This window comes from Orycteropus afer, unplaced genomic scaffold (genome assembly GCF_000298275.1).
Source record: "Orycteropus afer afer isolate SDZICR_OR568_19922 unplaced genomic scaffold, OryAfe1.0 scaffold00043, whole genome shotgun sequence".
NCBI classification, from domain to species: Eukaryota; Metazoa; Chordata; class Mammalia; order Tubulidentata; family Orycteropodidae; genus Orycteropus; species Orycteropus afer.
The window spans coordinates 4223785-4233441 of record NW_006921630.1 but is presented as its reverse complement, the minus strand read 5'-3'; positions in this window follow the sequence as shown (position 1 = coordinate 4233441).

Sequence of the window (9657 nt, the reverse complement as noted above, 5' to 3'; positions counted from 1 at the left end):
CAGTGTTTCTTTGCTATTCATAAGGTTTTCCCTGGCCAATTCTTTGAGAAGTGGATGGCCTCTTCCTTCTTCCTAGTCTGTCTCAGTCTGTAAGCTTGGCTGATACCTGTGCACCATGTGCGTCCCGCTGGGTTTGAAACACCAGTGGCTCAGCCTCAAAACTCACATTTTTTCCCTTCTGATAACACGTCCAAAATAAGCAAGATGAAGTCTTGTCATCTTTGCTTTAAGGAGCATTCTGGCTGTACTTCCTCCAAGACAGATATGTTCATTCTTCTGGCAGTCTATGGTATATTCAATGTTCTTTGCCAATATCATAATTCAACTGCATCTTCAATCTTCCTTTTGTATTTTCCAGATTTTGTATGCATATGAGATGATTGAAAAGACCAAAGCTTGAGTCAGCCCAAAAACCTAACCAAACTGCAGTTCTCTAGTGACCTTAAAGTGTGGGAAAATGAATGCTATTATAAACTGTTGGCTGGACAGCAATTGGCAAAATCTATATACAGGGCAATTTCTTTCAAAATTAAAATGTGTGTACTTTTTTCCCCAGAGAGTGTATTTCTAGGGATTTGTGCTATAGATAAACTCACTGTGTGTAAAAAGGGGGTATATACAAGGATAGTAATAACAGAAGACTGGAAACATACTAACTGTCATCAATAGGAAAATGGTCAAAAAATTCTGTTACATCCATACAATGGAATACTGAACAGCTATTTTTAAAAATAACAAGGCTGTTCTAGATGTACTCATGTGTTATGATTTCTGAAGTATACTGAAAAAAAGCAAGATGTGGAACTGTGTATTTGTACATATAGAGCATATTTCTAGAAGGATACATACATAAGAATTGATCATGGTGATTACTTGTAATAAGGGAAACTGTGACCAGGGCATGAGTGAAAGGGAGATGTTTAATATGTACCCTTTTGTATCTTTTAAATTTATATCTATTAAAAATATTTTTTAATTGACTTATTTAATGCTCCCAATTACCTCCATTAAAGGGTCATATCAGAATGATTTTGGGAATGATTCAGAGGATAAGTTTGAAACACTTCTCTCAATCATTCCTGAATCCATAAGCAGTTTTTGGTTGAAATGTCTAAAATTAGACCCTGTACTATAACAAACAATGCTCTGGACTTTAACATTTTATTATAATTAATGAATAAGTATATTGCCCTCTTTTTGTTTTTTAATTATAAGGCTGCATTGATAGCTTAAAGGAGTTCTGGTGGCACAGTGGTTAAAGTACTTAGCTGCTAACCAAAAGTTTGGCAATTTGAATCCACTAGCTGCTGCATGGAAGAAAGAGATGGCGGCAATCTGCTTCCATAGAGAGTTCAGCCTTGGAAACCCACATGGGCAGTTATACTCTGTCTCATAGGTTTGCTATGAGTCAGAACTAACTAGACAGCAATGAGTCATTGATACTGACATTGATAGCTTATGATCAGATACTTTATAATATTTATTGTATGTGTACTTCTTTACCAGCCACCCATACTAGTTGGCATCAATTCCCACCCATGGTGACCCCATATACTTCAAAATAGAACAGTACTTTGCAGGGTTTTCATTGCTATGACCTTTCTGAAGCAGACTGCCAGGCCTTTTGTCCTAGGTGTCTCTGGGTGGGTTGGAACCACCAACCTCTCCATTAGTAGCCAAGCGTTTAACCATTTATACCACCTGGGGACTCCTACCAGTCATCCATGTTGTTCTTGTTGTTCTTATGTACTGTCAAGATGATTTTGACTCATAGTGACTCTATGTACGATTGAATGAAACACCCGCCTGTCCTGTGCCATCCTCAAAATCCTTGCTATGCTTGAGCCCATCATTGCAGCCACTGTGTCAATTCATCTTGTTGAGGGCCTTCCGCTTTTTCTCTGACCCTCCATTTTACCAAGCATGGTATCCTTCTCCAGAGACTGGTCCCTTCTGACAACATGACCAAAGTAGGCGAGACCAAGTCTGGCCATGCTTCTAAGGCGCATTCCAGCTGCACTTCTTCCAGGACAAATTTGTTTGTTCTTTTGGCAGTCCATGGTACTTCAGCCACCCTAGCCCTTGCTAAACTAGTGACCTAAATGTGATTATGTCTGAATAGGTAACTGTTCCTCTGTTGACTACCAGGGGTGATCATTTAAGTCAAGCCAAAACATTCTGTTTCTTTCTTCCAGGAATTTGAATAAACTGAATCAATTAGCCTTGGAAAAACCCCCACAAGTTTATATAGCATGTAATGTATGACAGAAAAGCTATGGATAAGCCAGGAAAGTCAATCCCAGAGAAGAATACCAAAAAACAGTGAGAACAGGGACAGAAGCCACATGATAGATGGTTCCTGACTCTCTAGCTCCAGGCCCATTCGGTTGCTTCCCTTTATGCCCTGTTGTCCATGAGGTTGTCTACCATGTCTGTTTCTTAAGTTAGTGTGACTAGTTTTCTATTCCTGGAACCCAATCATTTCCTACCTAGAGCATTATCTAAGATACACAGACCATTTTCTTCCTTCTTCTTTTTTTTTGTAAAGTTTTTTTATTATGTTTTGGGTGAAAGTTTACAGAGAAAATTCATTTTCCATACAGCAGCAATTCATACACATTTTGTTTCATGACATTGATTGAAATTTCCCACAATGTAACAGCTCTCTTCCCACTTTCTCCCCACAGTTACTTCTTCACTGTGTCCTTCCCTCCCATGCATTCCCCACCCTGCCCCAGCTCTCTCCCTGTGCAAACCCTGCCCTTCTGTTCTCCCATGATTGATTACTCCAAGGAGTGTATCTACTTGATGTAAATGTTCACCTCATATGCCTATCTGTTGTTTGGCTAGAAGCCACAGGGTGCATTCAGTTCCAGATCTGAAGGGTAACCAGGGGCCATAGTCTCAGAGGTCTCACCGGACTCTATCAGACCAGCAAAACTGTTGGGTTTTTTTTATGAGTTTGACTTTTGTTCCATATTGTTCTCCCACTCAATCCAGGATCTCCTGCACCAATCCCCCTGAGTGGTTGACAGTGGTAGCTGGACACCACCTAGGTCTTCTGGTCTCATGGTCATATAGGCTGGGGATCCCTTGGACTAATTGCTTCCATGCATCTTTGCTTTTCTTCATTCTTCTTTGCTCTGGACAAAGAGAGACCCATTGTTACATCTGCATGGCCACTTACAAGCTTTTAAGACCCTTTTTAGTTGCTGCTCACCAAAGTAGGATGTAGTACCATGTTTTTGTGTAGTATGTTATGCCAGTTGAGCTTGATGTGCCCTACATAGGGTACATAGACTATTTTCAAGCCTCCTCATTGACAGTTGATCTCTTATTTGTTTGTTTCAATTTTTTTATTATGAAAGTTTATCAAATAAATTAATATCTCGTTCAACAGTTTGTACATAAAGTGTTCTGTGACATTGGTTTCATTCCCCAGAATGTGTCAGTACTCTCTCCATTTCTGCCCTGGTTTCCCTGTTTCCTTTTGTCTGAATTTTCCACCCTTTCCTTCCTTGTCATCTTTGCTTTTGGACAAAAGTCCTTTTGATCTAATATAACTGATTCTAAGGAGCACATTTCTCTTGGGTGTTATTGTTTATTTTATGGACCTGTCTATTATTTGGTTAAAAGCTAGTCTCCAGGAATGGCTTCAGTTCTGGGTCGGAAGAGTGTCTTGGGGCCATGGTCTCTGTCAGACTAGTAAGTCTGGTCTTTTTTTTGTTGTTGCTAGTTTGAGTTTTTGTTCTACATTTTCCTCCTTCTTTGTCTGGGACCCTTGGTTGTGATCCCAGTCACAGCAGTTGGTAATGGTAGCCAGATACCATCTAGTTCTTCTGGTCTAAGAGTTGAGTAGGCTATGGTTCATGTGGTCCATTAGTCTTTTGGACTAGCTGATCCCTTGAATCTTTCATTTTCTTCATCCTTCTTTGCTCCAGACAGGAATAGACCAATAGTTGTATCTTAGATGGCCACTGACAAACATAAGACTCCAGATGCATCTTACCAAAGTAGGTTGCAGAGCACTATCTTTATGGACTATTTTGTGCCAATTGATGAAGATGTCCCACAATATTATTGTCCTCTGCCTTTGAGCCTAAGAACTTTGTCCTGTGAGATGTTTTATTATGTCTAAGAAGTTTCTATGATTGTGACCCTTGTGTGGTCTATGTTATTGTTGTTGTTTGCCATCGAGTCAGACCTGACTCAAATGACCCAAGGGGTTTCCAAGGTGGTATCACTATGGAAGTAGATTGCCCAACCTTCCTTCCGAGGAGTGGCTGGTGGGTTTGAACCGCCAGACTTCTGGTTAGCAGTCAAGTGCCTTAGGCACTATGCTACCAGATATTAATTAATATACATGCAACACCTACAATTATGTATGTAGAAATATCCACAGCCAAACCTATATCTCCAGGTGGGTGTCTTAGTTATCTAGCACTGCTATAACAGAAATACCACAAATGGAAGGCTTTAACAAAGAGGTATTTATTCTTTTACAGTTTAGGAGGCTAGGAGACTGAATTCAGTGCACCAGCTCTGTTGTTGTTATGTGTTGTCGAGTTGGCCCTGACTCATAGCGACCTCTCCTTGGGTTTCCGAGGCAGTATCACTACAGATGTAGATTGCCCAACCTTCCTTCCGAGGAGTGGCTGGTGGGTTTGAACCGTCAACCTTCTGGTTAGCAGTCAAGTGCCTTAGGCACTATGCTACTAGAGCTCCTGCACCAGCTCTGTCGGAAGTCTTTCTCTTTTTGTTGGCCCACAGTATAAGAGGATGGTCCTTATCTTCTTTCAGCATCTAGGGGCCAGCATTCTTTGGAGATTTCCATGTATCTGGGCTAGGACACATGAAAACTCCTGTATCTAAGAGATTCCCAGCATAAGGACTCTGGGTTCAAAGGACACTCTCTGATCTTGGCTCTTCTTTCCTGGTGTTCGTAGGTCCCTCTGACCTCTGGTCACTTGTTTAATCCCTTTAATATCTCAAAAAAGATTGACTCAAGAAACAGTCTAATCCTATAGATTGCATCCTGTCTCATTAATATAACTTCCTCTAATCCTGCCTCATTAACATCACAGACGTGAGGATTTATGCTAATAGAATAATGACATCAGATCACAAAATGGAGGATAATTAGTTAATACTGAGAATCAGAGCCTAGCCAAGTTGACACTATTTTGGGGGGGCACCATTCAATCCATAACAGTGGGTGTATTCCCTTACACTCTCCCATACCTCTTTAGCATGCCTATCTACTTATGTATCCATTCATAAATTATTGTTTGTTAATACTATTGTTGCAAGATTGTCAATATTATAGTAATAGGGAAATATATCCATCTAGGTGAGATGACATCAAGAACATCATTCATGAAGAAAGCAAAAGGTCATTAAAAAGACAGGAAAGGAAGAAAAGACCAAAAAGGATGTCAGAAGAGACTCTGAAACTTTCCCTTGAATGGAGAGTAGCTAAAGCAAATGGAAGAAGTGACAAGATAAAAGAGCTGAACGTATTTCAAAGAGCAGCTTGAAAAGACCAAGTCAATTATTATAACGAAATGTGCAAAGACATGGAGTTAGAAAACCTGAAGGGAAGAACATGCTCAGCATTTCTCAAGCTAAAAGAACTGAAGAAAAAATTTAAGCCCTGAGTTTCAATACTGAAAGATTCTATAGGCAAAATATTGAATTATGCAGGAAACATCAAAAGAAGATGAAGGGAATACACAGAGTCACTGTACCAAAAAGAATTTGTCGAAGTTCATCCGTTTCAGGAGGTGGCATATGATCAAGACCCAATGGTACTGAAGGAAGAAGTTGAAGCTGCATTGAAGGAAGTGGCAAAAAACAAGCCTCTAGGAATTGACGGAATACCCATTGAGATGCTTCAACAAATGGAGGCACTCACTCAGCTATTCCAGCAAATTTGGAAGACAGCTACCTGGCCAACTGACTGGAAGAGATCCACATTTGTACCCATTCCAAAGAAAGGTGTTCCCATAGAATGTGGAAACTATAGAACAATATAATTAATATTGCACACAAGTAAAATCTTACTGAATATAATTCAAAAATGGTTGCAGCAGTACATTGACAGAGAACTTCCAGAAATTCAAGCTGGATTCAGAAGAGGATGTGGAATGAGGGATATCATTGCTGATATCAGATGGATCTTGGCTCAAAGCAAAGAATATCAGAAAGATGTTTACCTGTGTTTTATTAACTATGCAAAAGCATTTGACTAGGTGGATCATGAAAATTATAGATAACAATGAGAAGAATGGGAATTCCAGAACACTTAATTGTACTCATGAGGAACCTGTACATAGACCAGGAAGCTGTCGTTCAAACAGAACAAGGGGATACTGCATAGTTTAAAATCAAGAAGGAAGTGTGTCAGGGTTGTATCCTTTCACCATACTTATTCAATCTGCATGCTGAGCAAATAATCCGAGAAGCTGGACTATATGAAGAAGAATGTGGCATCAAGATTGGAGGAAGAATCATTAACAACCTGCTATACACAGATGACACAACTTTGCTTGCTGAAAGTGAGGATGACTTGAAACACTTACTGATGAAGATAGAATACTACAGTTTGCAGTATGGATTGCACCTCAGTATAAAGAAAACAAAAATCCTCACAACTGGACCTGTAACCAGCATCACAATAAATGGAGAAAAGCCTGAAATTGTCAAAGACTTCATATTACTTGATTTTAGAATCAACACCAGTAGAAGCAGCAGTCAGGACATCAGATGATGTAGGAAAAAAAAAAAAAACCCAAAATCCAGACTTACTGCTGTCCAATCAATTTGACTCATACCAACCCCTCCTTGGGTTTTGGAAGCTCTGGTGGTATAGTGCCTGCGGCATTTGACTGCTAACCAGAAGGATGGTTGTTCAAAACCACCAGCCACTCCTCAGAAGGAAGATTGGGCAACCTACTTCTCTAGTGATATTGCCTTGGAAACCCAAGGAGGGGTCGCTATGAGTTGGATCTGGATCCAACTCGATGGCAGTAAGTTTGTTTATTCCCTTGGGTTTCTGAGGCAATATCACTATAGATGTAGATTGCCCAATTTTCCTTCTGAGGAGTGTATGGTGGGTTTGAACTGCCAGAATAGCACTGGGCGAGTTGGCTGCAAAAGACCTCTTTCAAGTGCTGAAGAGCAAAGATATCTCCTTGAAGACTAAGGTCAGCCTGGTATTTTCAATTGCCTCATATGCATATGGAAGGTTGGGCAATCCTACTTCCGTAGTGATACTGCCTCGGAAACCCAAGGAGGGGTCGCTATGAGTCGGGGCCGACTCGATGGCACATAACAACAACAACAACATATGCATATGATAGCTGGGCAACGAATAAGGAAGACCGAAGAAGAGTTGATGCTTTTGGGTTGAGTGTTGGCAAAGAATGCTCAAAGTATTTAGCAGTATGGACTGCTAAAATAACTAACAAACCTGTCCTGGGAAGAAGTGCAGACAGAGTGCTCCTTGGAATTGAGAATGGCCAGACTTCGTCTCACCTACTTTGGTCATGTTGTAAGAAGGAACCATTCCCTGGAGAAGGATGTCATGCTTGTTAAAGAGGAGGGTCGATGAAAGAGGGGAAGGCCTTCAACAAGATGGATTGACACAGTGGCTACAGCAATGGGCTCAAGTATAGCAAGGATCGTGGAGCTGGTGCAGGACCAGGCAGTGTTTCGTTCTGCTGTGCATGGGGTCACTGTGTGTTGGAGATGACTTGATGGCACCTAACAACAACAACAACATCCATTCAAGTAATATCACATTGAAATTAATATCAAAGGAAAAGAAATGAGGGGAGAACTTGTGTTAAAATGTAAAAATAAATTTCCAAGGTATAGCATTTGTTGCTTAATGTCATGATATATTCTGTGAAATGGGATGTTATGTGATTTGGATAATGTGTGAAAATACCAAAAACCAAACTCACTGCCGTCGATTCGGACACAACTCATAGCAACCCCTCCTTGGGTTTCTGAGGTAGTATCATTACAGAAGTATTAAAACCTTATGGGAGCCTGTTTCCGGTTGTTCTCATTGCTGCTGCTGCTGCCGCTTCCACCACCGCCACCACCACCATTGCTGCTGTTGCTGGCAGAATCCAGAGCAGTAGCAGCAGTGGTGGCTGAGAGAGTGGGAGAGCAGAGCAAGAGGAAGTGAGCAGGGAGGGAGCAGAGAGTGCCCAGCCCAACTCACTTTTCCACCTGCCTAAGCAGCCCAGGCCTACAGCCCCCAGTGTGGAGGCCATCTCTACACCTACCCACCACATAAAGCCCAAGAGCCTATACCCAGAGCCATGTCCTCTGCCTCACCTGCCTGTATCCCACCCATGGTCCAGTGCTGCAAGAGTCTGGGTATGGGGTCTTTGTACCTTTGGGGGAAATAATAAACAAAAGGAAAGCTGCTTTCCCTTTTTTTTTTTTTTTAATATCTTATGGGACCACAGATGTACATGCTGTCAGATGTCGCTGTAATGGATGTTAAGCAATGCATACCTATATTTTTAAAAGTCAGATATTATGCTTTTGTTGCTGGGTACTTTCTGATCAGTTCTGACTCATAGTCACTCCATGTGACAGAGTAGAATTGCCTCCTAGCATTTCCTGGCTAGAATCTTTGTGGAAGCCAGGTCTTTCTCCCGCGGAGCTGTGGGGAGAGTTCTAAACACCAACCTTCTGGTTAGCAGCCAGGCTTGGAAGTACTATTATTTGTTATGTGTTATTACATTAATTAATAATATTAATTATAACATATAACAAATCACTGAAGTTAATTTGAATGTTTGATTCTAGATTAAAGTTGTAAGATCTACACCATCTTATAACTTTCTTTTTGCTTTTCCTTTACCCTAAATTGCTGCCCAAGACTAGGAGCAGATTACCCAACAAGCAAGCTCAGCACATTTTTGGTGAAAAACATGTGAAACCCTTTACTACAGATTAGTAAGTAAGCACAAGTAAGCCCATGCTTACTATGCTTACTGGGTACTCTGACCTTGTCAGGGATTATCCTTTTGAAGAGAGGTTCAGATTCTGTAGAAGGTGCTGTGGGGCTGAGAGGAGACAGATGCCAGCCATACCTAGACACAGATCTTTAATGTGGTGCAAAAATGTGTATTAGTTCACTTCAGATAAGTAAGCATAAGTAAGACCATGCTTACCTTTTTTATTGGGTAATCTGACACTGCCCAGGACCATAATATCAATGCTTAGTTTGTACTGTGTTTATGTTTTTCTGAATTTGTGCCATGACACTGTCTGTGGTAGTTAAAGTTGTGTGTCAACTTGGTTGGGCCTGGTTGAGTGGCTGGGCAGCTGGTGGTAGTTATTCCCCATGATGAGACCGTCAATCAACTCCATGGTGGGATCTACCACAAGCAGCTAAGTGGCTGCTTTGGGTACGTGGTTTGCTTCCCATATATAAGAAGCAGCTTTGGGAATGATCTCTAGCTTACGGCACACTTGGACCTTTCACGTGGTCATGTTGTTGCTCAGCAGGCTGCTATGCTCTGCCGACCTTGGGACTTACAATGGACTTAAGTTAATGGCCTGCTGTGTGGTTTGGTAACATCAGGACTGTGCCTTTTGACTTGTCAACCTTGGGGCTTCTCAGCCTCAGCA